This window comes from Mustela nigripes, chromosome 12, assembly GCF_022355385.1.
Source record: "Mustela nigripes isolate SB6536 chromosome 12, MUSNIG.SB6536, whole genome shotgun sequence".
Lineage (NCBI taxonomy): Eukaryota > Metazoa > Chordata > Mammalia > Carnivora > Mustelidae > Mustela > Mustela nigripes.
This window is the reverse complement of record NC_081568.1, coordinates 132,364,520-132,373,101: the sequence shown is the minus strand read 5'-3', so window position 1 is coordinate 132,373,101 and position 8,582 is coordinate 132,364,520. Positions and strand designations below refer to the sequence as shown.

Genomic DNA, 8,582 nt, shown 5'->3' with positions numbered 1-8,582 from the left:
TCTATCTTCCCGTCGCTTTGGATTCACTTCTCTGCCGGTCCTACCTTCAGAAAGTGGTTGTTTTTCTGTTTCCAGAATTGCTGTTCTTCTTCTCTTCGATCTCCGATGGATTTTCAGGTGTTTGCAATCTTTAGATAAGCTATCTAGCTGATCTCCGACTAGCTGAAGTAGTCTCAGCCTGCTACTTCTCCGCCATCTTGACTCCTCGACCGACTTTCTTCATTTTTAATCCATGACTACCAACTGGAAGTGGATCCTTAATACTGCTACCACTCACCGAAAAAAATGGAAGCCATCTGATGAGAACTTCCACATCGCCCATCACCTCCTCTGCCCCTACATACTTTGCCTCCTTTATGTTTCTAGAGAGATGAACTGTGTAGGACCTGACATATAGCCACCATATATACTGGATCCTGCTCCTCTCATTTATCAAAAAACATTATTCCAGGAATTCTTGGATTTCACAGTTGTGTTTGTTTGTTTGTTTTTTACTTCCCAGTGGGTCATATTCATGAACATGTAAACATACTACTAGTTCTTCTATCTTAAAAAACCTTTAGATTTTTACTTCTGCTCTAGTTCTTTGGAACAAAACTCCTCAAAAGAGTCTATTTGACAATGTCTCTATTCTTTTCCCACCTCTCTTAATCCCATTCTAATCAGGACTTTGCCCCCATAACTCTTTTAAAACTGATCTTAATCTTTATTTGACTTGATGTCAGTTGGCACTGTTGTTGCTTCTTCTTTTCTCATTCATGCACTTTCTTCCTTTGGCTTCAGGACACTGTACTGGTTTGTGTTTTCTGCTCCTTTACTAGCTACACATTTTCAGTCTCCTTGATTTTTTTCCTTTTTTCCCTTCTTCTGTGTGATCTTTTCTTCTCTATGAGCCCTAGAAGTCAGGCTCACTCCTGATTTTATTCTCTCCTCTTTCTGCATTTAGTGCCTTGATGATCATCTAATTTCATGGCTTTAAAACTCATCTCTAGGGCGCCTGGGTGGCTCAGTGGGTTGAGCTGCTGCCTTCGGCTCAGGTCATGATCTCAGGGTCCGCATCGGGTTCTCTGCTCGGCGGGGAGCCTGCTTCCCTCTCTCTCTCTCTCTCTCTGCCTGCCTCTCCATCTACTTGTGATCTCTCTCTGTCAAATAAATGAATTAAAAAAAAAAAAACTTAAAACTCATCTCTAGGGGTGCCTGGGTGGCTCAGTGGGTTAAAGCCTTTTGGCTCAGGTCATGATTCCAAGATCCTGGGCTGGAGCCCCACATTGGGCTCTCTGCTCAGCGGGGAGCCTGCTTCCTCCTCTCTCTGTGCCTGCCTCTCTGCCTACTTGTGATCTCTGTCAGTCAAATAAATAAATAAAATCTTTTTTTAAAAAAATAACAACAAAAACTCATCTCTATACCATGACTCCCAAATTTGCATGTCCAGTTCAGATCTCTTTTCCAAATGCCTTATTCTTACAAATGTCTAGAAATGACCTCTCCCACCCCAACGGATTTGCTATATTTATAATGTTCCCTCAGTGAGTGCCACTTTATCTTTCCAGTTTTGTAGACCAAAAACCTTGATATTATCTCCCTTTCTCTCATACTCCATGTCCTCTTTGTAAAGACAGACTTTTGACACCACTGTCAAAATATATCTAAAATCTCCTCACATCTCATCAACCTCACTGTTGTTACCCTGGTCCCAGGCACTGTTATTTCTAACCTGGATTGCTGCACTAAACTCCAAGAGTTCTCCCTTCTTCTACTTTTGGCCTCTTTAATCTGTACACAAAATGCTGTCACATTTCATTTGGAATAAAAGAGCCTTACTGTGGCCACAAAACTCTGAGTGCTTTGCTCTTTTACTCCTGCTGCTTCGTCTCCTCCTAGATCCCCCCTTGTTCCCTCTGGTCCAGTCACAATGGCCTTCTTGCTGTTGTGCAAATCTGCCAATTACATTCCCACCTAAGGGCCCGCATCTACTGTTTCCTCTGCCTGAAACACTCTTCCACCAGCTACCTCTGTGCCTAATTCTGTCACCTCCTGCTCAAGTGTCACTGTCTCAGTAGAGACAATAGTGCCACACTATTAAATATTAACAGTTGCATCCCATGCCCCCCCAACCCCAAAACTTTTGATCTTACTCTACTTTTTTTTCTTTTTACATAGCATTTGTTATTTTCCAGTGTACTATGTTATTTATTTATAAGCTGTATTGTTTGTTGTCTTTCTCTCCTTCTAGAATGCAAGTTCCATGAAGGCAGAATTTTTTTGTTGTGTTTGCTGATGGATCTCAAAAGACCTGGATATACAGCATATTGTAGGTACCCAATAAGCATCTGTTGAGTGAATAAATAATTGTTAATTTAAAAACACTTCACAATTACATGATGGGAGAGTTATGGCTTATTACTTGCTTGTGACAAAAAAATAACAGTTTTAGTAGATGTAAATACAAATACACATTTATCCTCTCAGTGCTAAACAAGCTAAGTATTAGATTGTGTTAACGGTAAAGAAACTAAGTAATCCATTTTTCTATCTGTTCTACAAATATTTATTAAGTATCTCTTATGTATTAGTAACTATCAGAGGTCCTGGGACTATAACAGTGAATAAAACATAAAAATTCTTGACTTCAAGAAGTTATGTTCTAGTATATTTCATTCTACACTGTTGTATCTAATGTGATACATTGTATTCCATATAGGCTGTGCCAGACCAATCATATTGCATTTCCTTTGGTTATCACTCTTTGAATGATATATCACACTACTAAGGAGCATGGGCTTTGGAATCTGAGAGACAAAGATTTTAATTTTGGTTCAGCCAACTATTATTTGTTTGACCTTGGGCAAGTTACTTAGCTTCTCTGAGTCCCGGTATTTATTAATTAATTAATAGTTAATTAATTAATAGCTGTGAGTTATTATTACTATATTACATATAATATATTATATATTATTATATGTTAATAAGTTAATAAGTGTGAGTACTAATACCTACAGTAAAAGGTTATTTACTTGGACTGCCAGGGCCTAATTCATTACAGATTAATATTTCTTATATTAGATATCTTAACTGCAAAAGAATACAATGTTTTACACATTTTAGATGTTTTACACATTTTAGATGGACAGTTTGGTATATGAGATGTCCAGTATGGTAAGAAATAAGTTAAAATGCATAGATGTCCTACAAACACTTTTTTTTACTTACCACTTCAAGTTGCTTAAGGAATTTATTGCATATCTATAGATATTTTGCTTTGAATGAAAATATTTGCTTACCTGTGAAAGGAAAATATGTATCACATAAAATAGAAGTATTTAATGATGTGAATATGTGTAATTAGTATATTTTGCCTACCAAATTTTTACTGCAAAATTAGAATTTATAAACCATACTCTTTTCCTAAACAATGGTTAAAAAAGGCGTCTAGTAATCTTGTTAAGTCTGAAATTTATTTTAGAAACATGAAATTTATTCCTAACCTGCAGAAAGAAGTTTGGGAAGATCACTATTCATCAGCATTTGCTTTTCTGTAGCAGCCACAGGAGAGAACAATCTAAAAGGTCTTTGGAAAAAATCAGACAGGAGCCTCTACTTGCTGGTGTCATTCTTTATTTTCAAGGCTCTCCCCCAAACTATATATCCATAATAACTTCACATTAGTGAATAAATTTTGTTCCATGGGATTTATGAAATTTGCACAGCATCAAACAGCCTCATCAGAATCAGTTTCGACCCATCCTTTATAAATCCACACCACCTTGTTCACTTTGTCATCACCTACCTCTCATTTGTAGCCTTGGAGTTTGCACTGCTCCTCAGCACAACAAGTTGCAGCAAACTGATTATCTATTATTATACAATGTATCAGAGAAAACCTGTTTAAAAGAACAAGTTCATTATTTGAATGATTACAGTATTTAAAGTCTTAGGTGAATCACCTTCTATTGTACCATATACAGTGGTTATGAGGAGTTCAAGAAACCGTGGTATACATAAAGAATTTAGCACAGAGCATGGTACAGAGTAAGTGCTTAATAAATGACTTCAGTTGTTATTTGTGCAAACAATGTAGTATATATTTTTAGAGGAGAACTCCTATGAATGTTTAGGGACTCAATATTATGTGAGGAATTTTTCAAAAAGTAATTATGCTTAACCATATACATATAGTTTATAGAGTCATATTTCCTTTAGAACTCTCGCTATACATATCCCTATATCTGATGAGTTCCTAGGCGACAAGAACCAGGCTAATTTAATGTGCTTTTTTCCAATCTCTAACCAAGCACCAAGAATATTGTAGACACATTCTGTTTGCATTATATAAAGCTAATTGAATATTTTTCTTTCCACTGAAGGAGCTGAGAGTTTCTAGTGATTCCTGGAAATCATTAAATTAGGATTAATGATTATCTATACAGAGAATGCTCACTGTAGGGATTGATGTTAGACAAGGTCAGGGATTTACATTACTCATTCATTTATTCAGCCTGTCATTTTCAAGTCATTCAATAAATATTTACTGAGGGTTTCTCACTCCTCATTAAGTACGCTTGATGTTGGGGGAATCAAAGATTTAAAATAACTTTTTGACTCTATTATTAATATGATATGTATTTGTGCTAGAAGACTATTTAGATGGGAACATCTGTGAGGGGTTTTGCCTGCATGATCTATGGAAGAAGACTAGATCATACTGTATTTTAAATATACTTATTACACATTCATGAATGTATTAGTCAGGGATTTTTAGTTCAAGTGATAGAAAATCCAATCCAAACTGGCTTCAGCAATGAAAGGAGCTCATCGACTCCTATACCTGAAAGTCCAGGGTATTTCTTATCTGCAGTATTGCTAAATCCAATGTATTGGTATAACCAGAACCTTTTACTCTTGGTCCTTTATCCTTCATCCTTCTAGAGTTGGCCTCCCTCTTAGGTGGGCTTTCTCTTTGGGCTATCTCCTAGCAGCTCAGACCTGGTATCTTCCCATGTTCTGGGGTGCCTGGGTGGCTCAGTCAGTTAAACATCCAACTCTTAGTTTTGGTTCCCCGCATGATCTCATGGATAGTGAGATGGAGCCCCATATCTTGCTCTGCACTCTGTGGGGAGTCTGCTTGAGAGATTCTCTGTCTTCTTCTCTCTCTCTCTGCCCCTCCCCCCATACACTTGTACTCACTCTTTCTCTCTCAAGTAAATAAATAAATCCTTTTATTGTATTTATTTATTTTTAAAGATTTTTTTTTTTTATTTATTTGACAGAGAGAGACACAGAAAGAGAGGAAACACAAGCAAGGGGGAGTGGGAGAGGGAGAAGCAAGTTTCCCACCGAGCAGGGGACCTGATGTGGGGCTTGGATCACAGGACCCCGGGACCATGACCTGAGCCACTCAAGAGCCCACATAAATAAATAAATCTTTAAAAAAAATCTTCCCATGTTCTAAGGTAGAAGAAAGGAAAGGATTTTTCACCTAGTGCCCCTGTCAAAAGTCTTGGAATGTCTGATATGGTGATGTTTTCTTTGCTTAACCAATTACTATGATTGAGGGCGGGGGACAATGTTCTGACAGGCCCTCAAGGATCAGATGTCCACCCTCAACACCTGAGGATGGACTTGGTTCCATGTAAACCACTTTGTGTGAGAATTGGCAAAAAGTAACACCTGGCATCGTTTCTCAAGGAAGAGGAAATGCCTGATGAGAAATCACACAAAAATTCACAGCAAAGGTCTCCGTGACAGGTGTGGGACTGTTCAAACTGATGGGACTGGTAACAGAGAGGAAGAAGGGCTTTGGATTAACATTAATCTTCTGTTTTTTTATTATTTACATTGGTGTTCAGATAACCTGCTAGAAACACTGTCACCATACTTATATTTTCTTTAACTGTGTTTTGTTTGTCCTTCTTTCTTTCTTTCTTTCTTTCTTTTTTTTTTTAGTGCTTCAGGGCAATATGTTACTAGTCCATATCATTAGGGTTTATCCTGTTTTTACTTATTTATTTGAGAGAGAGAGAGAACAAAGAAGGAGAGGGAGAGGCACACTCCCCTCTGAGCGAAGAGCCAGACTTGGGGCTCAATCCCAGGACTCCGAGATCATGCCCTGAGCTGAAGGCAGATGCTTAACTGACTGAGCCACCAGACAGTCCTGTGTTATCCTGATTTTAAATTATTTATATTCGCTCATGGTTTCCCACACAGTTCCAGAAGCAAATGCCTATAAAGAAGAGTGTGAATCTGAAGATTCTTACCTCTTTGGATCACTAGATATGTAACCAGCCATGAATGTGCATTAAGGTAAGGAATTTTCCAGTTTTTATAGTATCCATGCTGCAAGTTTACCCCTTGTAACTGCTAAGGACATAGTCCTTCCACTTTATTTAACATCAACAACTGCAGTGGAGCAATAGAAACACAGCAAAATGCTCCTACCTTTGAAGTTATATTGTGAAAATAAATATTTACTTATTTTCAGGGGGAATAAATGTACAGTTAATTCCAAGAAACTAATGGCTGCCTTATAAGCACCTTCAGTCAGCCAGATGCTGTGAATTTACAAACTCATATAATTATCACAAAGCCCCGCCAGGCAGGTCTGATCTCCCTGCTTCATATTTCTCAATGTCTGATCACTCTAGACTGTTTCCATAGAAGAGAGAAGCAGCAGAGTACTGATTGGAGTCTGCGTATTTGGCTGGGGCTTACAGATTGGTGGATATCAACAAGACGGTCAGCAGGCTTTTCCCTCCAGATACAAATTTCTATAGATTTTTATTCTAAAACAATTCTCAGAAAGAGGATATTCCGGCTTCCTGCCTGGAGGGTAATACAGTGGCTTTTAGTGTACAAAATCTGAAAAGGCAGAGAGGCTCTTGGGAGTTTCAAGCTCTATTATGCAGATAAAATTTAATTCTCCGGTTTCAGCAAGGCACAAAATCCTACCCTCCTCTGTGTTGGTGACCCAGTCTAGATTTCTCTGGTTCAGTATTTAATTTAGGGTGGGAGATGTATGTTACCTGGTTATAGAGGTGAGGACCTAAAGGGCTCACTGCTCCTTATACAGACTTTTCAGCTGGTTTCTGTAATGACTACTGGCCCCATTTCCAGCAACTTTTCAGGATTCAGAGGATCAGAGTGGCTTCTCATTTATATCACACTGTTGTAGATTTAATCTTCCTGTTGCTGACTAAGTCAGTCATTTACAATTTCTCCATCCACTCTCTGCTTTCAAATATTTGGTTTAGGGTTATAGGAATCTCCTGGCTGCACTGAAGTTGAAGTTTTCGTTTCTGTTTCTTGTTATTTACATATTTTTGAGAGTGATTTTTTAAAAAGATTTATTTATTTGAGAGAGAGAACATGAGCAAGCAGGGGGAGGGGAGGAAGGAGAGAGTCTGAAGGAGCCTCCCTGCTGAGCACAGAGCCTGAACCCGACTTGATCCCAGGACCTTGAGTTCATGACCTGAGCCAAAACTAAGAGTTGAATGCTCAACCAACCCTGCCACCCAGGTACTCCCTGAGAGCGACTTTTTAAAAGAAGGGGACAGAAAGTGTTTTTACTATTTTAAAATCAGATGTCATCTAATTTATAACCCCCTTGGCCTCAGTTTCCTCATCTGCAAATTGAGCCACATGGCCTCTAAAGTTGTAAATTCCATCATCGTTACTATTTTCATATCTGTGTGTGTGTGTGTGTGTGTCTGTATTCTTTTAAATTTCTACCTCATTGATTTAGGACAAAGTTTTCCTGTTGAGGATACACGAAAAGTGAAACTGTATGGGAATTCATTTTATTTCAGGTGTATAATCTCAGCTGTATCCACTATGATGTTATAGAGTGTCCCACACAAAAGCAATTAGTTAATTGAAGCATATTTTTAAAATGGGACATCTTCCAGGCAAACCAAATCATAAAAAAAAAAAAAAAAAAAAAAGGAACTGTGATTTTTTAAACTAACTGCTCTGGCAATAATATCCTTGTAGCTTTGAAAAAAACAACTTTCTAAAATGCAATAAATCTAAACCTAATCTTAGGTGATACAATTACTTGTTTTAAAATAGTTCAAAAAACCTAAACTTGTATGAGAACTCTAACACATCTTACTTTTTTTCACATGAGCCATTTAGTCTATTATGATTCAGATGCTAACTCATGAATTGGAGCACTAATGATTTTTAAAACAATTTTTAAAAGTTCTATACTCTTCCATTGTCTTGGCTATAAGAAGTCCACTTTGGAAGTTCACTGCTAGTAAGCCAATTACAAAAATAATACAATATAAAAAAAATTTCCAACCCATACTTGGGATTTGAATGTAACATTACTCTGATACATAAGTCCAAAGAAAATATTTCTTGTTTAGTGTTTCCAGTCCCCTTTCCCTCTCCTTCCCTGTATTTCTCTTTTTCTGTCCTGAATGCCTTTAGTTCTATTTTGTCACTAAGAGAAAGTTGCTACATGTCTGGCCAAAGGCCAAAGGTGAATGCCAAATAAACTTAGTGACCTCTTTGAGGATTAATGTTGGGATTTCTACCCAGCATGCCCTAGGTTTTCTGTGTTCCAGTTTTGCCAAGATAAA

General features: G+C 37.7%; 1 long non-coding RNA gene across 1 annotated transcript in view; it reads left to right on the top strand.

Moving 5' to 3' along the window:
* The window catches only part of LOC132028017 (uncharacterized), a 130,632-nt gene extending 124,346 nt beyond the window's left edge, over window positions 1–6,286 (top strand). Inside the window, exons 5-6 of the long non-coding RNA XR_009407319.1 lie at window positions 2,234–2,311; window positions 6,205–6,286. This is a non-coding gene — a long non-coding RNA (uncharacterized LOC132028017). The remainder of the gene's footprint in view (window positions 1–2,233; window positions 2,312–6,204) is intronic.
* The last annotated feature ends 2,296 nt before the right edge of the window (window positions 6,287–8,582 follow it).